The following is a 25006-nucleotide window of genomic DNA, read 5'->3' as shown; positions in this document are numbered from 1 at the left end:
CATCACCACAATGGGTTTGATGACAATGTAAGGGCAGGGCCTTAGTGAACAGAGTGCAGTACGTTCAGAGGGAGGCAGTGTAGAGTGAGTGAGGGGAGCAAAAACATTGAGGTAGCCGGTGTCATGCCAGCGACTCTCAGTGATAAGACTAGGAGGAGGCCAGGTGGAGGGAGAATACTGAAGGCAGGTAAAAGGGTCTGCTGTGTGGGGTAAGACTCCTGGCCAAATAAGTGAGTATGGAGGCAAAGGCAATGGAAGGAGAGCTCAGTCTCATTCCAGGCTCAAAATTGATTGACGTGAGAGCAAAGAGAGAAATAGTTCAATCAGGCCTTTGGTAAGGACAGATCATTTTTGATCAGAGGGGAAGATGGAAGGGTATCATGAATACATGGTGGGGGGTGAGGTCAGAGGGAACTTAAGAAGAAAGACCCAGAGAGGTGCTGGTACTCATGAGTTGATGAAGAAGTTCCGATGAAAGGTCACCAAACTGAAAGACTCAGGGCGGGATTCTCCGTTTCTGAGACAAAGGGCTGGATTCTCCAATTTTGAGGCTGTGTCCGGGGAAAGGGTCTGGTCTTACGACCAAAATGTCGGCGTTGCCCCCACGCCAATGTTGCGCATTAAAGCTTCACCTGCAGATACAGACGGAAAATGGCTGGGTCTATGGCTTTACATGCGCACTACGTCGATCGTGCCGTACAACAGGGCCCCGGCCGCATGTGGACCCGGCCTGCCAGTGCAGAAGGAGTACATTCGGCCCATCAAGTCTGCACGGCCCTTGGAAAAGGCACTCTACTTAAGCCCACACCTCCACCCTATCCCCATAACCCAGTAACCCTACCTAACTAAGGGCAATTTAGCATGGCCAATCAACCTAACCTGCACATCTTTGGATTGTGGGAGGAAACCGGAGCACCCGGACGAAACCCACACAGACATGAGGAGAATGCGTATACTCCGCACAGACAGTGACCCAGGCCGGGAATCAAACCTGGGGACCCTGGAGCTGTGAAACAACAGTGCTAACCACTGTGCTACCATTATCAAGGAGTCTGCTGACTACTCCTCTGGAACTTGCACCCAGCATTGACCATTCACATGTATGTCCTATTACCCTCTCAATCTTCTTCTCAAGATGGCTGGAGGTGTCCCCGTTTCTATCGGAGGTGTCCCCGTTTCTATCGGAGTCACAGGTCACATGACCTTAGTCGAGAGACCGCATGGTGCATCTGTTCTGCCACCTGCTGGTTGGAGGTCGCACACCTTCCAACTATGATATAGCCCATAGGCATATCACCACAGTGACTAAGATAGGGGAATGTCTGGATATTATTCATGTGGACTTCCAGAAGGCATTTGAGACTATTAACTAAGGTCACTAATGACTTGGATGAATGCATGCAAAGTCATATATCCAAATTTGCGGGTGATACAAGCGTGGTATTTTAGACGGCCTAGATGATAGCATAAAATTGCAAGGACAAATTGGCAGACTAGGTGAATGGGCAAAATTGTATCAGATGGAATTCAATGCAAGCAAGTGTGAGGTTATCCATTTTGGACCAAAAACAGATAGAACAGAGTACTTTCTAAATGGAAAGAGGTTATGTACAGTGGATATCCAAAGAGATTTGGGGGTTCTTTAAAATGTCAGGAACAAGTGCAGAAAATAATCAAAAAGGCTAACGGAATACTAGCTTTTATATCTAGAGGATTAGAATATAAAGACACTGGGTTTATGCTGCAGCTTAACAAAACTTGGTTAGGCCTCACTTGGAGTACTGTGAGCAGCTCTGGTCACTGCACCTTAGGAAGGATATTTTGGCCTTGGGAGACGTGCAACGTAGGTTTACAAAAATGATACCTGGATTGCAGGGGACGATGACGCCCGCTCTGGGATGAGCTGTGGTTCTCCACATCGTTCAACAACATCTTGACTCCTGCCCATGGTCGCACTTTCCACCGTCCAAGTGATTCCTGTATGCAGACTGGCCATTCCATCACACGGTCCCGGTGAACCCTTGGGGTTGCAAAGGTGAGGACGTAATGCGATGGGGGGTGGTGATGGGATTGATAGGCAGGGGGAGGCACAGGGTACAGGGCCCCGGCTGTGCCCACCTGCAACATACATCCATCTCCACCCCATTCCCCCAGTGCCCCCTCTGCAGCCAGCCCAGCCCATCCCTCATACCTTTCTGAAAGAGCACAGAGGCAGGTTGGAACTTTTGTGCACAGGTGTTTATTTTGAACAGAACAGGTGAACATCTCTACAATGGTTTGTGCGCTAGCCCCAGGACACTATCCTGTGTTCTGCACCCATGCCAACTTAACTGGTGTCTACCTTTCTGGCTTTACGGGCCCCAACGTTACGTCTAGATGGATCCCCAGGCAGTATATAAGTAGTGGAGGTGGCCGGCTGCGGTTCCCGCCCTGCGACCTGGGCCCCTTTGGCAGCCGTCTGCGAGAGTGACCGGGTCTGGATGGGCCCAGCAGTCGCCCAGGTGTCCCAGGTGGTGTGGTGCCACCCTGTTCTGCCCACTATCCAGCGGATGAACCAGGGTCAAGGGGGAGGTGGTGTCCGAGGTACTGTGGTCTCTCAGTACTTCCCCAGCAGGAATCACCAGCATGGGCCCCATCACTGTCTCCTCCCACGGGGTGTCGAATGACCCATCCGCTACTCCTTGGGAGGGGGTGTGAAGAGAGCAAACTCATGGGGCTCCCCAGCCACCTGGCACTGCCAGTCCTGGAGGCCCGCTCTTGTCTCTACCAAGGTCTCCATGCTCGTGTCCAAGGAGCACAGGCACTGGGCCACCTCTCTCTGGGGCAGTGCCACAACACTCAATGACTGTCACCTCCCTCTGGGACTGGCTTAGGTCAGCCAGCGAGTGGGCAATGCCTTTGACGCCCTCAGCCATAACCCATTGTGACTGGGCCAAACTCTGGTAGCCCTGTTACATAACTACCTGTGACAGGGTAACCTTGTCCTGTGCCTCAGCCACCGCGCACACAGTGCCCCAGGCCTGGACATCCTGACCCATGGCCAATACATTCGCCGCCAACGTCTCCACTGCGGATGGCACCCGTGCGATGTTGGCCCAGTTGGCACGCATGGTTGATACCACTTCCTGCCCCTACAGGAGTTGGAATCCTCCAACTGCACCAGCAAGTACTGGATGGTTACTGACAAACCCTCATGTGGTCCCCAGTTCTGTGCCTGCATCTCCATTAACGATGGGATCGGCCTTTCCAGATGCCCAAGACCCATCTGGATAGCAGCTAGTCCCTGAGGTCGGGCTGCCCTCTGACCATCCGCACCCTCGGGGGTTCCTACCGCCATTTGATGTACCGCTGCACGTGTGTGGTGCGTACCAGATAGTGACCCAGGAGCCTCTTCACTAACATGCTCAACTGAGGTGAGTGTGTCTGGGATGGTGGAGGGTGTTCATGACAGCAGGGATGGAAGGTGGTGCGGGGTGTCTCGGGCTGGCGTTTGGAGGCTCGCGTTGCTATCCATTGTCGACTCTGTAATGGAATCCGCTTGGGGTTGGGGTTGGGGGCAGTGGAGACCACAAGGGCCCACCTTGTGGTGATCCTGCAAGACACAGGATATGGTGCACGATTGCATTGCATGATGGGGCGGTGTGGGGGTAACGAGATGGTGTGGGGGTGACGTGGGTGTCCTACCATGCGTGCTATAGAGACACCGCAATTAATTCCCCGATGCCGTACTCCGTTTTGGCAACTGCCCTCTCCGCCTTGGCAACAGGCCCAGTGCCTTCTGCACCACTACGGTGATGGGCCGCAGATTCTCTCTCTCTCTGTGGTTATGCACCGCCTTCTCCTAGGGGGTCGGGGAGAGAGAAAGCGCACAGTGTAAGGCAGCACAGGGGTGGGCAGCTGGTGGCTTTTGCGGCACCCGACCATGGTAGACTGTATGGATGCTGGCATGTAGTGCAAGATGGGGAGCACGTGCACTGCCAACGAGTGGGGTTGGGTCACCCATCGGGTGGAGGTGGGATAGGGCGGCTGTATGGTATAGGTGTGAGGGAGGGGGGTTTGTGCCAGAGCATTGGTATTGCCTGCTCACCCTGGCCGCCCTGAGGAGGTTGTGCAGCTTCTTCTTGCACTGATGTCTAATCCTGGGGGTGGGGTCCACAGTGCTCACGGCCTCTGCCACCTGCATCCAGGCCCGGTGTACGATGGTAGGTGGCAGTCTCCTTCACAAACTGGGAACAGGGTGGCCTGCCTCTCCTCCAAGGCATCCAGCAGGGTCTTGTGCTCTGCATCTGTGAGCATGCATGCCACTCTTCATGCTGCCATCTTGTTAGCTGGAATGTGTGTCTTTGGGGAGTGGAGGCTAATATGCGGCTGCAACGTGTCAGCCTCTTGAGTGGCAATCCCGACCCTGGTGAATTGGACACCGTTTTTCATTGCATTCGATCGTGTTCCACATGGTGCCGGTGCTAGCCCATTAATGGTTCCAGAATTGCTCTGGGACACAAACCAATTTAATGGTCATAGAAGTCCACTGATTCAGTCCTGGCATCAACACTTAGTTTTTGAAACTGAGAATCCCACGCCTGTGCCCATGCTTAGGTTTTTTATATTTTACCCATAGGTTAGATAAGGATTTTGTTAAATAAAGAGCCTCAAAACAGGTTTGTCGGGCATTCAAATGTAAAGTATTCTCAAAGGTCACTATAACAAGTGTGACACCAGAAGGTTAATATTTAGCTCAGTTGACTGGACAGCTGGTACATGATGTAGAGCAAGGCCAACAGCGCGGGTTCAATTCCAAAGAGAAGTCTCTGCAATGAAATCACACGCTTGAGTGATTGGAATGCACTTAGTGTTTGGAATGGACTTCCATCTCTTTGATGTGGTCAATGTTTACAAACATTGGGGTTTTACCACTTAGGGTACTGAACTGTGAAGGGAGATGAATGAGTCAAAGCTGCAGATGGTTTGTCGAAGCTGTCAATCACAGACCACTACTAGAAAGCTATGACTCGATGGGCCGAATGGCCTCCCTCTGCACTGTAAATTCTATGACTGGCCTGCAGTTGATGGATCTTTGGGAACCAGATGCAGACACAGCTGCTCTCTTTCCAGGATGGACACGTGGTGTTTCAAGGTAAGTGTTGCAGCTGCAATTCTTCTCACTGCCCCTGTCCAGACTGCTCTCCAGCTTCCAGATAGGGGTCTCTTTTCTGGGGGGGGGGGGGGGGCGAATCTGTGTAGGAAGGGGGGGGTCTGTGGGGGTTCCCTTTAGACAGGGGGTCCCTGGGGTGTCCCCATATTACAGGGGTCCCTTTAAGTGGGTCTCCCTAATACTGGGGTTCCTGTGGGGGAGGGGGGTCTCCCTATTACAGGGGACTCTGGGGCAGGCAGGTCGGGTCACCCCATACTTGGGGGTAGGGGGCACCCAGGCAATCCGGTGGTAAAGTGCTGCTGGGGGGTATGGGGGGGTGGGTTCGGGGCCGATTTGCAGTGCAGGGGGGATGGCCGGCTGTTGGACCACACTATGGTCGTCCGCTCAAGGTGGTGGCCTGATTCCTCGAGAACATCTTGGGAACACTAAATTGATTCTGGTTTGCGCTCCTGGGGAACCTTCAACCTGCGTCCTGCAGGTCCAATTCAGCTCCGGCCAGAGTATCCCAAATGGAGAATCCCACCCATTATCTTTTGGAATAATCATTCATAGAACGAAATCATATTATTTTAGCTGAATTCAGTAAGGTAAAATTGTTGCTGTGAGATGCTATCTTTTAGCTCTTTACAAATAGCTGAGCAACATTCAACATAAGGTGGAATGAAATGTATGAGTAACATTCAATATAAGGTGGAATTCTCCCATCTTATCCGTGGCGAAACCCATTGCGAGCGAGAATGGAATATTTGCCATCCCAGCCAAAAGTCCATTAACTTTCAGCAGAACTGGAAAATCCCAACGCGGATGAGAGATTTTGGTTGTAGATTCTGAAGAAGAGTCATAGGGCTGGAGTCCATAGCCTGCCGACAAAATTGTGGTCGGCGATCGGGCGGAGAATTGATTTCGACGCCGGAATCAGAGTAGGCACCGGTTTGATGCCGGTCAGCCATGTTCTGCCACGTCCAAACAGGCGCCATCGGTTGTCCTACCCACGATGCTCCGCCCCTAATGGACCGTGTTCCCGACGGTGCGGGCCATGTGTGGTTCCAGCGGTTGGGAACCCGGCATGCCGGCTGTGAACAGTGTCCAGCGCCACCACACCCGTCCGGGATCCATGCCACTGGCCAAGAGGCTTTCCTAGGGCTGGGGGGATTGTTGGAGGGTAGCCAGGGGGTGGGCTGTGGGGTTGCAGTTGGCTGGTTAGGGTTCGAGCACAGCCGGTGCCATGTTTAACAGCGCGACCAGTGAAGGTCATCAGTCCTACACATGCGTGGCCCAGGACCCGCCGATTCTCTGGCCATTTTTGGCGCGATCCGTGCGCGTTTTACCCCTCACTGGCACCGGAATCAATGAGGGGCTCGCTCCGATTTTCCTGTCATGAAACTCCCGCGGATTTTCTGTTCGTGCCAACACTTAGCCTCAGGAACGGAGAATCCAGCCCTTTTATCTCTCTCCACTGTTGCTCCCTGATGTGCTGAGCATTTCTGGCGCTTTCTGTTTTTAGTTAGTATGCCCATGTTCTCATATTTTACTCAAACTTATGAAAGGCATTGATACAAAAGGCAACTGTAATGCAAAATACCAGTACAGCTTTGGAGAACATTCTAAAGTCTCCTTACAGAAATAAGAACAAGCTTCTTAAACCTGATTCAATGGTTTCTTTTTAAAAGAACATGTATATTTTCACCTTTCTGAACTTCAAAATATTGCATGCGTGAGACACATTGTGGTGGCCTATTTACATAAATCAGCATGAAATGCTGCAGCTGACACGAGCTTTCAGATTAGCATTGGCGGTACTGTCAATACATATTAAATATTGTTTTTGATAGATTCAAGACACATGTACTCCTTCTACCCTCATTACTGTATATTAAACTGACAAGCTTGAGGACAATATGCCGTGTGAGACATTTTACCCCATAAAGTGATTATGATTTTGTAATTATTTCAAAGGTAATTTGACATGCACAGGAGAGTAATCTTTGCTTTTAAACTCTTCCCGTAATATTTTCTGCAGAATTTTTGATTCCTATCAGATGCTGGCTTCAAAGATTGTAGGAAAGTATTTAATCCAATTCACGACCAATATGGTATTGTTTGAATAAACACAGAAAATGTCAGAAACACACAGATAGTGAGGGCTCAAAACAGCAGAAGCCCCAGAGGCGTATAGAATGCACAAGAGGGAACTTAAAAGTGAAAATAGGAGAGCAAAAAGGGACATGAAAGGGTATCTGCAGGTAAAATAAAGGAAAATCCTAAATTGTTTCACAAGTACATTAAGGGTAAAATGATAGCTACGGAAAGGGTATGGCCCATTAAGGACACATTGGTGATTTGTGCATGGAGCCGGATGACATGAAATGAAATGAAAATGAAAATCGCTTATTGTCACGAGTAGGCTTCAATGAAGTTACTGTGAAAAGCCCCTAGTCACCATATTCCGGCGCCTGTCCGGGGAGGCTGGTACGGGAATTCTAAATGAATACTTTGTGTCAGTGTTCACTTGTGAGAAGGACAATGTGGGTATAGAAATGAGGTAGAAGGCCTGTAATAAATTTAAAGAGCTTAACATATACAGAGAGGAGGTTCTGAGTGGTCTGGCAGGCTTAAATTTAGACAAGTCCCCAGGGACGGATGAAATATACCCCAAGCTGTTGAGTGAGACAAGGGAGGAAATACCAGGGGCACTGGCAATAATTTTCAATTCCTCTCTGGCCACAGGAGAGGTGCCGGAAAACAGGAGGATAGCCAATGTGGTACCATTATTCAAGAAGAGAGGAAGGGATAAACCGGGAAACTACAGGCCAGTTAATGTAACCTCAGTGGCGGGGAAATTACTGGAAGCAATTCTAAGAGACAGAATTAGTCTGCGTTTGGAGAGGCAGCGATTAATTAAGAACAGTCAGCATGGTTTTGTTAAGGGGAGGTCATGCCTGACTAACTTTATTAAGAGGTGACCAGGTGTGTAATGAGGGCAATGCATTTGACGTAGTCTACTTGGACTTCAGCAAGGCTTTTGATAAGGTCCCACATCGGAGACTATTAGCGAAGGTAAGAGCCCATGGGATACAAGGAAATTTGGCAAATTGGATCCAGAATTGGCTACGTGGCTGGAAGCAATGATGGCTGAGGGGAGTTTTTCTGATTGGAAGCCTGTGTCCAGTGGGGTCCCACAGGGATCAGTGTTGGGGCCCTTGCAGCTGGTGGTTTATAGAAATGATTTAGACATGAATGTAGGAGGGTTGTTCAGTAAGTTTGCAGATGATACAAAACCTGGTGGGGTGGTAAATAAGTCTCGCAAAATCTTGTTAGATCTCGCGAGGCGATACGAGCCGGGTAAATCTCGCAAGAGGCCTCTGGCCGTGTCTGATTCGGGCGCGTTGCAGCCGTTAGATTACAGCCAAAGCTTCAGGTTGATACCTTTTTATCAGAAATGCCAAATGATACAGAGTTAACATAGTTTAAGCAATTACAGATGCAGGAAAGTGGGTGAGGAGTGTAGGAAAGAACAGGGAAGCCCTGTGATATGGTGGGAGGCAGGCATAATTAAATGACAAAAGGGATGATGGGACAAATAAAGAAAGAAAAGATGTGTCTGGAGAGGAGGTAAATGGCAACATTGAACTATTACCAGCACCTGCTCTCTGAGGCAATGTGGAGAGTGGTTATTATGTTCAGTGTAACGTGTCTAATTGAAAGATGAAGTGCTGTTCCTTTAGCTTAATTAGAATAGTCCAGGTGGATGTGAACAGATAGATTAGAGTTGGAGTGGGAAGGAGAATTAAAATGGCAAGTGATCAGAAGCTCAGGGTCAAGCTTGCAAACTGAACGGAGATGCCAAAGCATTTTCTATGCCGAGCGTAAAGGAGACGGCATCAAGAGCAGTGAATACATTGTACTAAATTGAAAGGATTTCCTGGTGAGGCGGAGAATCCTGCGTTAGTGAAGAAAACTGGATTGGCGCCGCCCGCCAATCTATTTCTGATGCTCCGGCCCCCCCAGTGGGGGCGGGATTGAGGTTCATGCCCCGCACCAGCGGGAGGATGCAAATGAGTCATAGAATCATATGGCACAGAAAAGGCCCTTCGGCCCATCACGTCTGCGCTAGTCAAGCACAACCATCTAACCATTCTAATCCCATTTTCCAGCACTTGGACCATAGCCTTGTATACCTTGGGTTCACAAGTGCACATCTAAATACTTCTTACATTTATGATGGTCTCTGCCTCCACTATCCTTTCAGGCAGTGAATTCCAAACACCACCACCTTCTGGGTAAAATGGTTTTTCCTCACATCCCCTCTAATCCTCCTCTCCCTTACCATAAATCTATGTCCCCTGGTCATTGACCCTTCCACCAAGGGTAGAAGTTTGTTCCTTTCTACTCTCTCTATGCCCCTCATAACTTTATACATCTCAATCATGCCCCCCTCAGTCTCCTGTGCTCCAAGAAAAACAACCCCAGCCTATCCAATCCGTGTTCATAGCTAAAACTCTCCAGCCCAGGCAACATCCTGGTAAATCTCCTCTGCACCCTTTCCAGTGCTATCACATCCCTCTATAATGTGAATTCCAGAACTGTCCATAATACTCTAAGTGTGGCCTAACAAATATTTTATACAGTTCCAGCACTAAGGTCTACTTGCATCCACTTAGCGGGCTGGGCTCCAGATTCCTGGCCCATGTGATTCCCCAGTCCTCTGGGCCGGGAATCACATGGGTGAGGATAAATGCAGGTCCTGACGCAGTAGACCTCATGGCTGGCCAAGGAGTTAACTCTTTGTCCCCAAAGTCCATCCAATGACTACCTTCTCACCGCCCCCTCAACCCCACAGAGATGCCCCAACAGAGACACCCTAAATAAAGAGACTCCAACAGGTCCCCCAGAAGAGAGACACCCGTCTGGAAGCTAGCCTTTCGTAATCCACCTCACACAGGCAGGGTACACCCGGGTGAATTCCCAATGCTGGCAAAATGCTAGGCTGGCACCTTGGCACCTCCAGCCTGGCACCATGGCACCATGCCTACCAGCCTGGTTAAGTGGGCATAGTTAAGTGGGCATTGAAGCTCACTTCACTCTGCAAGTCTGGGTCCCATCAATTGTAAGTGGAATCCAGATCGTGACATTTCGTGAGGCCTCTCCCAGGATCTACCGGCCTTGTCCCGTCCCGATTCCAGCAGGACACGGCGAGTAAATCACACCCATTGTCTCCTAAATGGAAATTTTCATCCACTGTCTCTGCCATTTAAGGCAGCATCTAGGATTGTTGGACAGTGGTGGCAGAAGAGTTGTGCTGCTGGAGTGCACCAGAGTTCAACTCTGGTACTTCCTGTTTAAAGTTTTAATATTAAATGCTGGATGGTCTAGATTTGAATCCTCACTGCCTCCATTATTCAAATTACTTGTTTCTCGGAGTGTCACACATGCCCAGGCATTTGGCTTATTGACGGGAACAATCAGAACTGGAGGGAAATCCTCTCGCAACTGCGTGGGACTGCATGATGTGTGACGCATGGTCACCCGGGGCATGGACTATGTCAAATCAATTCTTCCTGCATTACAATGAGGGATATAAGGGTAGGTTTGGCCATGAGTTTCTGGAATTTGAGTTCAGTAAGAGTTTACTGGAATGCTGCGATGTGACTGTGAATCCGGAGCCCTGGGTGATTAAGAGGTGGTGGAGAGAAGGCCGGGCCCAATATAGCAGATACAGCCGTAACCCTCTTATAAAGCTCCCTGACTGTAAAGAACCCGGTAGCAGAAACAGCAGTAACCCTCTTATAAAGCTCCCTGACTGTAAAGAAATCAGACTTTCCAAATCCTGTGCACAACTGTCTCATAAACAGGCATTTCAAGTTCTTTGAAGCTAAAGGTTCCTAGGATCCAAAACAGCAACCGTATCGCCAAACACACTTCTGCGTTTGCCTACTGAATATTAATCCCTTGGCTGTCACGGCCGAAGAGTGTGAAATGCAGTATAGTGTTTGTAGTTCCCTGCTGGCAGCTTTACATGAAATTTACAGAACACAAACAGGCCATTTGGCCCACCAACACATTTTCCTAAAGCTCTGGCACCTCAAAATTTGACACTGCACTGCTGAATGCTGGCATGATAATCCAGCAGCAGCTTCCAGGGTCAAGCCTCTATTTTTATGAATCTGGACTACTATGCTTCATAGAATCCCTACAGTGCAGAAGGAGGCCATTCGGCCTATCGCGTCTGTACCGACCCTCCGTAAGAGCACCTTACCTAAGCCCACTCACCCGCCCTGTTCCCGCATCCCCGTAAACCCACCTAACCTTTGGACACTAAGGGGTAATTTTAACACGGCCAATCCACCTAACCTGCACATCTTTGGTTTCTGAGAGGAAACCGGAGCACCCGGAGGAAACCCACGTAGACACAGGGAGAATGTGCAAACTTCACACAGGCAGTCACCCAAGGACCAGAATCGAACCCGGGTCGCTGGCGCTGTGCGACAACAGTGCTAACCACTGTGCCACTTCTTCACTCCCTCAGTTCTGCTTCAACATTGTTGGTAGAGCAGTCGACCATCATAATCCTGCTTTCTGGAATTCTCTTCTTAAACTTTCCACCTTGTTTTATCTTTCCTCACCTTCAAAATATTTTTTCAAATTTTCTCAGTTTCTAATCTACCATTTGGGAATCTGGAACATTTATTTAGTTTAAAGACGTTGATTGGTGTAGGTTGACGGTAGGATACAAAACACCCCTGCTTATTGGATCCACAGAGATTTTAGAATGTCGCCAGTGGATATTAATGCTAGACTTTTTAATTTCAGACAAAAGCAAATGACCTTGAGAGCTTCCAGGTGAATAATGGCGCAAGTTAAAAAGAAATTCTGGGCTCAGAATTAATTTGTCCTGATTTTTGAGTATGGGAGCCACAATTCATGCATCTCTGCACCCATTGAGATGGAAGTACGTAAGACACAAAATTCATTTACCTGAATGATTAAGGCACCATGTACTGCACTTCCAATGCTGCTCTCTTCTTTTCCATAGTACTGGTGAGCTCCTGCATTCAGCAGGAGGTGCCATGGTATAGTCAATCTGCTCTTTCTTAAAGGCAGGTTGCTTCTTAAAGAAAAGCTTCAATGTACGAGTGAAACTAATGGAACTAAAGCCCCCTGGGTCTGATGGACTGTATTCTAGGATGTTAAGGGAACATGCTGCAGAGAGCGTGGATACATTAGTTGTAATCTTCCAACGTTCCCTAGATTCTGGATAGGTCTCAGAGGATGTGAAAACCCCAAATTAACCCCTCAATCAATAAAGGAGGGAGAGAAAAGGCAGGAAACGATCAGTTAGTTAGTCTAATTTTCTTCATTGGGAAAATGCTGGAATGCATTATTAAGGACGTATGAGCAGGAAATTAGAAAACCATAACAATCGGGCAGAGTCAAAATGATTTTATAAAAGGCAAAATGTATTTGATTAATTTATTAGAATTCTTTTGAGGATGTAGCAAGCAGGGTGGATAAAGGGGAACAGGTAGATGCACTATATTTAGCTTTCCAACAGCATTTGATAAGTTATCAAAAAAATGTTACTGCAAAAGACAAGAACATGTGGTGTGGGGGTAATATATTAGCATAGACTAACAGGAAACAGAATCAGGATCAATCTGTCATTTTTAGGTTTGCAAAATATACCTAGTGATGTGCCACAGGGATCAGTGCTGGGGCCTCAACAATTTATGATCTAAAGGGTTCGAGCATATTCACCAAATTTGGTGATGATACTGTAATAATCTGCACGGGACACATCCAGCTGGGGATGATTGTTTCCTTGTGCTTATTAGGGCTGCAAGCTCCCCTCCCAGCACTGATATAAAAAGTTGCTCAGTGTGGAGCAAACAAGAAAGGAGAGAGGATCCGGTGAGTTGTAACGGGGCCTCGTGTAGATAACATCATTGTTAAATAAATCTGTTAACTACAACCCGCTGTGGACACCCTGGGCGCAATTCTCCAAGCCCCGCGCCAGGCTGGAGAATCGTCGCAACCGCGCCACAACACCCCAATGCCGGCGCGTGATTCTCCGAGGTGCGGAGAATCTGCGCCATTTGCGCCGGCGCGATTGATGCGGTGCTAGCAGCAGGCCGCTGGAATCGGCAGGGCAGCCGATTCGCCGGCCCGGATGGGCCGAACAGCTGCGTGGAAAAAGCAGAGTCCCACCGGGCACCGTTCACCCCTGGTCGCTGCTGGCGGGAACTCTGTGCGAAGGGACGGGGTGCGGCCTGTGGGGCAGGTAAAAGCGCTCCTTCACCTGGGGGGCCTCCAATGGGGTCTGGCCCGCGATCGGAGCCCAGCGATCGACGGGCCGGCCTCTCCCCCTCCCGGGCCTACTTTGTTGTGCAGCCGGCCCCTGAACCCCCACGCCATGTTGCATAGGATCCGGTGCGCTGAAGAAGTCCCCCTCGCATGCGCGGGTTGGCGCATCCCAACTGTGCATGCGCGGGTTGGCACAAGGGAGGCTGGAGTGGCATGAACCGCTTCAGCGCCGTGCTGGCCCCCTATGGGGGACAGAATCGGTCGTCCCTGCGTTCACAACGGCGTGAACACTTAGTCTCCATTTTGGAGAATCGTCCCCCCGTGCCTTATTAAACTGGCGATGAGAGTTAAACTGGAGCTATCGATGTGGAACCTTACCAAAAAAACGTTTTTGGACTAAGGTATGGAGTTTGTTGATTTCCATATCTCAGACATTTGGCTGTTTTTGATCTTCGTTTGGACTTCTGGAGTTGGTGCACAGAGTGTCTGCAGTGCTTTTGCAGAACCAGTAGTGACATGGAAAACGAATGCTGGGCCACACTTTTGCTGCTGGCCTGGGGAGCCCATACGTTTGGAGTAGCCCAGAGCCATACATATCCGGCAGCAGTAGATGCGATATCATCTGACCAACTTCTTATGATGGTGGCACAATATTTCAGTCCACGTCCATCTGTCATTGTGACGCGATACTAGTTCATTGCAGCGGAGTACTCCACTAGGGACTCCACTGTCAAGTTTCTGCTGCGGTTTTGGCACATCGGCCAGTGCCGTGCTGTATTGGCAGATGCGCTCTACAATCAATTGGTCTGCGGGATGCACGACAATGACATTTAAACTGAGAACAGATGGTTACCATGTGGCTGCGAGTTTTGCAAGTAGAGATGCTTATCGGTTCTGTGCTGCGGGTCCAGGTGACTGGCGCATGGGTGCGACGGCCTCATTTGAGAGTGATGGAGGGTGTTATTGCACGACGGATACGCATATGGAAGACTCCATTACCATTGAGTTACCTACCGCATTCCGAACGACTATGCTGGCTCTGTGGCGGTGTGTGAGGACGCTGCTTTTGAATTTTGAAGTGCCGTTTTATGTGGCTTTAAAAGACGTATAGGAAGAGCTTCGGGACAACATCTCCCTGGTGTTTCAGTAGGCGCTACAGACCTCGGGCGGAATTCTCCGCTCCCGGAAAATATCGGGAGGGCCGTCGTGAACTCGGCTGAGTTTCACGACGGCCTCGGAGGCCGCTCCTCACCCCCTATTCTCCCCTCCCGGCGGGGCTAGGAGCGGCGCTCCGTAACTCTCGGTCGCTGGGGCATCGCGCCAAGAATGACAAGGCCAGCGCGCCTAATGACGGCACCAGCGCATGCGCGGCTGATGTCATGACGCTGACGGCACGAACCCGCGCATGCGTGGTGGCCATCTTTCCCCTCAGCCGCCCCCCCAAGACGTGGCGGCTTGATCTTGCGGGGCGGTGGAGGGGAAATAGTGCGTCCGATTTGGACGCCGGCCCGATGATTGGTGGGTACCAATCGCGGGCCTGTCCCCTCCCGAGCACAGTCGTGGTGCTCTTTCCTTACTAGGCCACCTACAAGCCCCAAACGGGCTTCTCACTCCCGTTTCACGACGGCAGCGACCAGGTGTGTTTGGCGCTATCGTGAAACGGCCGCGAACAGCAGGCCGCTCGGCCCGGAGAATCGGCGTTCGACGTGAAAAACGGTGTGCGGCGATTCTTCCGAGCCGGGGGGGGGGGGGGGGGGGGAATCACAGGGAGCGCCAAGGGGCGTGAAATTTGTCGGGGGGGCCTTCCGCGATCCTCCCACCCGGCGTGGGGCGCGGAGAATCGCGCCTGAGCCTTTTTTCACAGCAGCATTGTAATGGGCATTTGGGAGATACAGGAAGTGGAATGCTCTTTGATGGGCACTGCCCTCCACGTGGTCCCTCTGTGGTTTGGAAGGAATCAGCGGCGAGTTGGGACTTGGGTCGATGGGTCAGACACCGTGCCATGTGCCATCCCTGTGACTGGCTGTTGACAAATACGACCCCTGAAAGATGGGCTGGGGTGCCGGCCAAGACGTAATCATCTGCAGGGAACATACCGACCGATCCTGCTGCTCCATTTTGTGGCATCTTGTTGTAACCAAAACATTTCGGGGTTTGTTGTCGCCCGGCTGCTGCTGCACTGGCTTTGTTCTCTTCTTTTTCCTTGACACTTCCATTTTCGCTGTCTCCTTTTCATCATCATCCTGCAAGAGGGTCTTCGGACTTTGTCGGGGAGGAATGTAATAATTTGTGAGACACACCCAGCTGGGGAAAATTGTTTCTCCGTGCGTATTGGGACCGCGAGCTCTCTGCTCTGAGTAGGATAGAACACAGGTATAAAAGGTCGGCCAATGTGGAGCCAACCAGAAAGGAGGACCCGGTGATGTGTAACCGAGACTCGTGTAGATAATAGCGTTGTTAAATAAATGTCTTTATTACAACCCGCTGTGGATTCTCCCTGCCTTATTAATGATACAAAGATAGGTAAGAAAACATGTGAATATACAAAAGGTTGAATTTTATACTCCTCTAAAAGCTGGTTTGAAAGTGGGAGGGAATAGTTGGGAGCTCATAAAATCCAGTGCATGGCTTGCCTACCTGCCTGCCTCCGACCTGCCTGGTCACTTAAGGGCCGAATTCCGCCTTGACGGAATTTTTCCAGCAGTCATGGGAGACCCTTACAATGCCAGAAGCCTGGCAGCTTTAGCCAAACGGGTTGGTTGCAGGCAAGGGGGGAGGAGGGGAGCACTTTCTTTGAGGGCCCCCTGAGCCCATTGGAGACATCCTCCCTCCCCCACAAAGGCCATCCCCACTTTAACCCACCCTCCTACCCTCTTGAACCTGGACATCCCTCCCCCCCACCCCTACCCACAGTCCCTGAACATACCTGGGTCCGCTGGCATGGTGTGACTGCCTCTAATTCCAGCAGTGGTTACTGGGACACCTGTCACTGATGGGACTACAGTGTTGCCAGTCAAGCCAATTGATCTCAACTCTCTATGACAGGACTCTCTCCTGAGATAAGGGCGGAGGTCTTGCCTGATAATAGTCACTGCTGCTCCCAGTATTAAATAGATGCGAGGCATCTGTCACTATGATGGGTGGGTTCTTCACACCCCCTTCACCCTGACGTTTTAGCCGCGAGCAGCGGAAAACACAACTCCCCATAAAACTCAGCCCAAAGAGCTTGCAAAGGGATAGATTAAGTAAGTTCGCAAAATATTGGCAGATGGAGCATCATGTGCGAAAATGTGAGGTTGTCCACATTAGCAGGAAGATTAGAAAAACTAGAGGCCGGGATTCTTCGATCCGTGTTTGCCTCACCACCATTGCCAGCGAGATTTGGTGCTCAGCCAAAACTCTATTCACTGCAGCAGGAGTGAAGAATCCACCGGCATGAACGGATGGAGAATTCCGGACAGAATATTATTTAAGTGGAGAGATGCTGCAGAATGAAGTGATATAGAAGGACTTGGGTGTCCTTGTTGATGAATCACAATAAAGCAGCATGCAAGCACTGCAGGTAATTAGGAAGGCAAATGGAATGTTGGCCATTTTGCAAGGGGTTGGAGTATAAGTCTTGCCACATCTGCACAGGGCATTGGTGAGATCGCACCTGCCTTACTATGTCCACATTTGGTCTTCTAAGATTTCCTGGGGTTCGGGAACTACAGATACCTAAATAGGCAGTCGGCTAGTCATAGGTAATTTTAAGATTATTTATTAAGTTGATTAAAAAAAACAACTGTTTAGATGCATTGCAGTAACTAATTAGACAGAAATTGTATATGAACCGTTGCATTTGGGAGCAGTTTACGTAGTGTGTTGATCTCAGTCGAAATGTTGCGAAATCTTCCTTCGACTTCCTCCTCTGGTCCATCTTCCATCTGAAGGAGACCACTGCCCAATGAGCAGTGTCACCTCCCCTGCAACTCAGCAGCAGCAACTATCCCTCAGCAGGGCATCCCCATATATGCCCTTTTTGGAAGGCTGGTAGCTTAACCAGGGGCAGCACGGTAGCATAGTGGTTAGCACTGTCGCTTCATAGCTCCAGGGTCCAAGGTTCCATTCTCAGCTTGGATCACTGTCTGTCAGAGGCTGCACGTTCTCCCCATGTCTGCGTGGGTTTCCTTTGGGTGCTCCGGTTTCCTCCCACAGTCAAAAGATGTGCAGGTTAGATGGATTAGCCATGCTAAATAGCCCTTAGTGTCCAAAAAAAGGTTAGGTGGGGTTACTGGGTTAGGGGGATAGAGTGGAGGGTGCTCTTTCCGAAGGCCAGTGCAGACTCGATAGGCTGAATGGCCTCCTTCTGCACTGTATATTCTATGATTCTATCCATTGTCAATCACCTATTGAAATTATTCTAACCAATTCTAGGATGCCATTCTAGGATGCCATTCTAGGGCACTTGAAGTGTGAATGCTCAAAAAATTGTTGCCTTTCTAGAAAGTTATTTTAGTGGCTGTTACATTGTGGAAAAAATACTTGTTTATTCAAGACTCTGAATTCTTACAGTCTCCTTACTTAAGAAAGGATACATTTGCATTAGTAGCAGTTCAAAGAAGGTTCACTAAGCTGATTCTTGGAAAGAAGAGGTTGGCTTCTGAAGAAAGGTTGAGCAGGTTGGGCCTATATTCATTGGAATTTAGAAGAATGAGAGCTGACCTGACTGAAGAATATAAGATGTGGGCCAGGTAGATGCAGAGAGGATGATTCCTCTCTTGGGGGAATCTAGAAATAGGGACATAGTTTAAAAATAAGGGGCTTCCTAAGACTGAGATGAGGAGGAATTTCTTCTCTCAGAACATTAGTAATCTTTTGAATTCTCATCCCCAGAGAACATGGGAGGTTGGCTCATTTAGTATATTCAAGGCCAGGTTAGGCAGACTTTTGATCGATGGGGGAGTCAAGGGTAATGTGGGTAGGAAAGTGGACTTGCGGCACTGAATGGCACTGAGCCCAAGGTGCCAAATGGCAAACTTCTGCTTCTAATTCTTATGATCTTATAGACCATACATTTTCTACCTCAACCCCCTTACCTTACAAAGGCTGGCGCCTTCTGAGTTCCGACTTACAGACACAAAGAGCAGCTCAGCACTGATGGGAGAGGACCCAACCCCAAACCACATTCTTGTGACCACCCCCTAGAAGCCAGGCCTTTGGTAAGCATGGCGAGAAACAGCGCTACATCATTGAATTTTCTGTTTCATATATTTTGATCTATTCTTGGAACCTATGGAAGGAAATGAAATGAAAATCGCTTATTGTCACAAGTGGGCTTCAAATGAAGTTACTGTGAAAAGCCCCTAGTCGCCACATTCCGGAGCCTGCTCGGGGAGGCTGGTACGGGAGGTTTTGACTGTGTGTGCCTCACTTAATCTGTTAGCTCTTATACTTGTTCTATTTCAGAGCATCACATCCAGTCATAAAATCATTTTTTATGGTATTTCAAAAGTTCATAGATGTGAATGGAATAATCTTGTGCTTCACTTTCCTATGATGGGAAAAGTTTATCATGGGATTTCTAGGTTGACTATCATTCAATGGCCTCCTCAGGTTTAAGTGAGAAAGAGGATTTCTCCAATGACAGATGAATATTAGCTGCTGATATCTCAAATGGCTGATGTGATTTTAAATGCTTTTTTGGTGTATTTTAAAGTCCTTGTCGATGGGGAGGTCAGTGTTGTTCATAACATTCTCTATCTGATGGAGTAGAATTGCATCACAGTAAATGGCTGGCGGGGTTAGTGGGACAGCACCAGAAGCCACTCAGTTGGGATGGATTTAAACGTCCCTGATGCTGTCCTCATTGTGGTGTTTAGCTTCACCTCCATGATCTTTCAGTGGTGGCTGCAGGACCATGAGGCAGAACCCCACCTATATATGAGGCTGGATTTTCATGTTTCCTGATTTATTTGGTACCCCTGGGGGAAATAGGGCACTGAAAGACATGATTTTCATTCTGGGGCATGGATACATGCTGAAGTCAGGCCTGCTAACTCCAGAAACTGTCTAGTGCCAATACTGACTGGTTAACCAGCCCACCTTGGCTCTCTCGGAATTCACCCCAGTTGCGTGGTGCAATAATACATCCTCCATCCATCACCCCTTACATCCTCTCACCTCTCCACCCTCTCCCCATGCCCTATCCATGCCAACTCATGCAAATCCATTTGCCCAATATACACTCTGTACAGATTCAATGAATCCAATGGTGGCATTGGCAACTATAAGCAATAGAGCCAATATAAAGAGGTATCAAGTGCTTATAGTTTCTGTTACTGCCACTTTAAAGATTTGGTTGATTGATACTTTTACAGGGTTGAAGTAAAAGCAGTTCTTTAAAAGTAGGTTATGAACGACTAATTTTTTAACCTTTCCACACATGCCAATACCACTGGACGGGTCACTGGTTCTGTACAGTGTGTATACTAGGTGGATGTATAGAAGTGCTAAGAGGGATATGGAGAGTATGATGGTCCATCAAGGATGAGTATAGGGGCATGGGTTGGCATGGAGGGTATGAGGGGTTATTGGGGATGGGTGGAGCTCCTTGCATTAACATGAAGGCATAAATAAGTCCTTTTGAAATTGCTGTTCAAAAGGTTATTTCCTCCAGGCTTTGGTTCATGACCCCCCTGAGGGGCGTGAACCATGAGTCCTTGAGAAACTGGCCCAACTCCATGAAAATTGCAGGAATCCAAGAGATGCCTGTGCCCATTGGAGCGGGTCAAGTTGGGAATACAGGTGTGGGCTCGTGCCCTCCCCCCATGCTAGTATTGGAGATGCCAGGAATGGGAACCAAAATTGAGGAATTGGGTGCTATTGCAGCTCTCTAAAGGTGTGCAAAGTCTCCCTGACTCTGCAGAACTCCAGCCTTTTGTTTCCTTTATGTGCAGGTTCAGCGAGGACTTGCCAGTTAATGTCATCGGCAAGACAGCCAAATGCCCACAGGTGGCCTCCCAGCCTCAAAAACATAAAGTGAAATGGTACAATCCCTGAACATGAATCTTAATTTTACCCAGTAGCCGCACTAATTAATGTGTTGGCATGAAATCGTTTTCAGTGCTATTTTAACACAGCTGTTAGCTCTTTAAAAAGGAATGAATTTGCTCATAATAAAGCGGCACACAAAATAATTTCAAAAGGAAAACCAGTGTGCTATCAGAAGAAAACAAACCCCATGCAGAAGGAGAACAAAATGGAAGTGAATCCCGACTGGCAGGATTTGAAGATTCTCAGGTTGTCAGAAGTGAGAAATTGCAATTGAAAGCTGAGGGTTTAAAGGTTCAGAAGGAATTAGGATTGGCTGCGGCAGGTGCTCAGAGCACAGAAAGCAGCTGTTGCCTAGTGACGGACACACGATTTTATAACTCGTAAGAAAAAAGGGCCTTTAGGATCCATTCAATTGAAATTGATGCATCACAAACAATTCCCTGTCACTGCAAAATGACTAATTAATTAGTGATCTGTGCTTTACAGTGGACAGGGATGGGGTAATAATTCATCCTATCCGGCAATAAAACTGAATATATTTATTTGAGGTGATAGTTGATTTACTTGAAAATCACATTAAGTGAGCTCTGTTCATCGCAGCTGCATGTTACCTCCACATGTGAACCCTGTTAACTCTGTGCAGGCAGTTGCTGAGGTGGACAGCGAACTCGCAGGCTTCCTCTGCACAGGCTCAGTCTCCTCTCTGATACTGGTGGGAAGTGATAGCTACCCAGATGCGCTGAGAGCAGGGATTTGGGAGGCACAAAACCAATACCACTCATCCAAGTGAACAAACCTCCACTGGAAGGCAGGTAGTTGGTGGGAGGTTCAGTCGTTGTCAGGAGCATCATGTGGTCAGGGCAAAAACGAGAGAAGGCCATGACACGAGAGGCCCAAGATTATTTTAGGGGGCCAAGAGCATCATAATAGAGCTGAATTTAACAGTGTTGGCCATTTGTTGGACTTTCCATTGCACATTGATCTTTTTCCAATCGCCGGAGGGGATTCTCCGAGCCCCCTGCCGGAGATTTGGCAGGGGCGGGAATCACGCTGCGCCAGTCGGTGGGCTCCCCCCGGCGATTCTCCGGCCCGCGATGGGCCGTAGTTCCGCCTGTTCTATGCAGGTTCCGCCGGCGTAAATTGGAGTAGGTCCCTTACCGGCGGGACCTAGCGGCGTGGGCGGGCTCCGGGGACCTCGGGGGTGGGGGGGGGGGGGCGTGGGCAATCTGGCCCTGGGGGGTGCCCCCATGGTGGCCTGGCCCACGTTCAGGGCCAACCGATCCACGGGCGGGCCTGTGCCGTGGGGGCACTCTATTCCTACGCGCCGACCGTGTAAGACTCTGCGATGGCCGGATCGAAGGTGAACCCCCCTCCCATGCATGCGCGGGGATGACGTCAGCAACTGCTGATGCTCCTGCGCATGCACAGACCCACGCCGGCCAGTGGAGTCCCTTCGGCCCCGGCTGCCGCAGCGCCAAAGGTCTTCCACGCCGACAGGCGGGGCGCAAACCACTCCGGCGCCGGCCTGGGCCCTGAAGGTGCGGAGGAACTTTGGGCCGCCCAACGCCGGACTGGTTCCCGCCACTCCAGTGCACCATTTCTGCCCGTCCCGCCGATTCCCGGAGAATCCCGCCCCACCATTTGCACTGAAAATTGTCGGTTGGAGTTCCAATGCCACACACCATTTACAAGACATCTGAGATTGTGTGAACAAGGAAATCAATTGTGTACTTCCGTAATCAAAATGTTTGACGCATTGTCAGTAAACAGCACAGACTCTGAATCATGGAATCATAGAATTTACAGTGCAGAAGGAGTCTGCACCTGTCCTTGGAAAGAACGCCCTACTTAAGGCCTCCACCCTATCCCCATAGTCCACCCAACCTTTTGGACACTAAGGGGCAATTTAGCATGGCCAATCCACCTAACCCACACATCTAAGTCTAAGTTAAAATAGTGAATTCAAGGTCAAATCAGTGAAATTAAAAAATTGGATCAAATGAGTTATAAAACAGAGACAGAAAGAAAAAACTTAGCATTTTGCTAAAATATTTCCAGCAACAATTAAAATCTGAAGAAATCAAATTCCATGCCTATAAAAATGTATTTTCAGTGCTAGCAAGATGGTTTGGTAGTAATTAAGTCTTATCACATTGTTAAGAAGGATACATAAACTGAGATGGACAAGCCCTAACTTTCTGTGGTGAGTTTAGTTTCTAATATATTTTTAATATATTATATTATCTTTATTAAAGATATTCAGCATGGCTTTGTGAGGGGCAGGTCATGCCTCACAAGCCTCATTGAATTCTTTGAGGATGTGACGAAACACATTGATGAAGGTTGGTCAGTGGATGTGGTAGGATTTCAGTAAGGCATTTGATAAAGTTCCCCATGGCAGGCTCATTCAGAAAGTTAAGGGGCATGGGATACAGGGAAATTTGGCTGTCTAGATACAGAATTGGCTGGTCGAAAGAAGACAGTGAGTGGTAGTGGATGGAAAGTATTCCGCCCAGAGGTCGGTGACCAGTGGTGTCCCACAAGGATCTGTTCTGGGACCTCTGCTCTTTGTGGTTTTTCTAAATGACTTAGATGAGGATGTGGAAGGGTGGGTTTGTAAGTTTGTCGATGACACGAAGGTTGGGGAGTTGTAGATAGAGTTGAGGGTTGTTGCAGGTTACAGCAGGACATTGACAGGATGCAGAGCTGGGCTGAGAAGTGGCAGATGGAGTTCAACCTTGAAAAATGTGAAGTGATTCATTTTGGAAGGTTGAATTTGAATTCTGAATACATGGTTAAAGGCAGGATTCTTGGAAGTGTGGAGGAACAGAGGGATCTTGGGGTCCACGTACAGAGATCCCTCAAAGTTGCCACCCAGGTTGATAGGGTTGTTAAGAAGGCGTATGGTGTGTTGGCTTTCATTAACAGGGGGATTGAGTTCAAGAGCCGCGAGGTTAGACCACATTTAGAATATTGTGTCCAGTTCTGGTCGCCTCATTATAGGAAGGATGTGGATGCTTTGGAGAGGGTAAAGAGGAGATTTACCAGGATGCTGCCTAGACTGGAGGGCATGTCTTATGAAGAAAGGTTGAGGGAGCTAGGGCTTTTCTAACTGGAGCGAAGAAGGCAGAGAGGTGACTTGATAGAGGTGTACAAGGTGATGAGAGGCATGGATAGAATGGATAGCCAGAGACTTTTCCCCAGGGTGGAAATGGCTGTCACGAGGGGACATAATTTTAAGGTGATTGGAGGAAGGTATAGGGGAGATGTCAGAGGTAGGTTCTTTACACAGAGAGTGGTGGGTGTGTGGAATGCACTGCCGGCAGAGGTGGTGGAGTCAGAGTCACGAGGGACATTTAAGCGACTCTTAGACAGACACATGGACAGCAGGAAATTGAAGGGGTGAAGGTTAGGTTGATCTTAGATTAGGATAAATCGTCGGCACAACATCGTGGGCTGAAGGGCCTGTACTGTGCTGTACTGTTCTATGTTCTAAGCTCTATATGATGTGAAAATAAGGGGAGGGATTCTCCCGTACCTGACGGAGCGGGGGGTCTTGGCGGGATGGAGTGGCGTGAACCACTCCAGCGTCGGCCCGCCCCAAAGGTGCGGAATCCACCCCACCTTCAGGGGCTAGGCCGACGGCGGAGTGGTTTGCGATCCGCCAGCTGGCGTGGAAGGCCTTTGGCGCCATGCTAGCCGGGGCCGAAGGGACTCCGCTGGCCGGCCAGAGTCCGTGCATGCGCAGGTGCATCAGCAGCTGTTGACGTCATCACCGCGCATGCACAGGAGGGGAATCACCTACGCGTCGACAATCGCGGAGGCTCACACGGCCGACACGTAGGAAAAATGTGCCCCCCCGGCACAGGCCCGCCCGCGGATCGGTGGGCCCCGATCGCGGGCCAGGCCACCGTGGGGGCACCTCCTGGGGCTAGATCGCCCCGCGCGCCCCCCCCCCCCCTCTAGGATCCCGGAGCCCTCCCACGCCGCCAGGTCTTGACGGTAAGGGACCTAGTCTGATCCACGCCGGCGGGACCGGTAAAAAAACAGCCGGACTTCGGCCCATCACAGGCCGGGGAATTCGGGCAGCCCCGGGGCCCATTGAGTCGCGCCGGTCCCCTCCATTCTCCGAGGCGGGCGGCGCGACTCATGCCTCGCCGACTTTTGGAGGGCCGGAGAATTCGGCAGCCGGCGGGGGCGGGATTCACGCCAACCCCCGGCAATTCTCCGACCCGGCGGGGGGTCGGAGAATCCCGCCCAAGAACTTGAAAGGTTGGTGGGTGGACCAATTAGCATGTGGAAACCTCAATCCAGGGCGGGAGGAAATATCAGGGCTGAAATAAAGTTAGTTTAATACTGTGTTAATAATAAAGTCGGGTTTAATATACCATATCCCTACTTGTCTGTGGAGTCATTCCTGGAGTGAAGTATCCATTCCCTGCAGTTTTACAAATTAAATAAAATATTGGCGTTTCTGTTTCGTATCCTCGCAACTGTTGGGTCTGGTCTGGGATGGTA

This window comes from Scyliorhinus canicula, chromosome 5 (assembly GCF_902713615.1).
Source record: "Scyliorhinus canicula chromosome 5, sScyCan1.1, whole genome shotgun sequence".
In the NCBI taxonomy this organism is placed as follows: domain Eukaryota; kingdom Metazoa; phylum Chordata; class Chondrichthyes; order Carcharhiniformes; family Scyliorhinidae; genus Scyliorhinus; species Scyliorhinus canicula.
The sequence above is the reverse complement of the archived record's forward strand: the minus strand, read 5'-3'. Positions refer to the sequence as shown.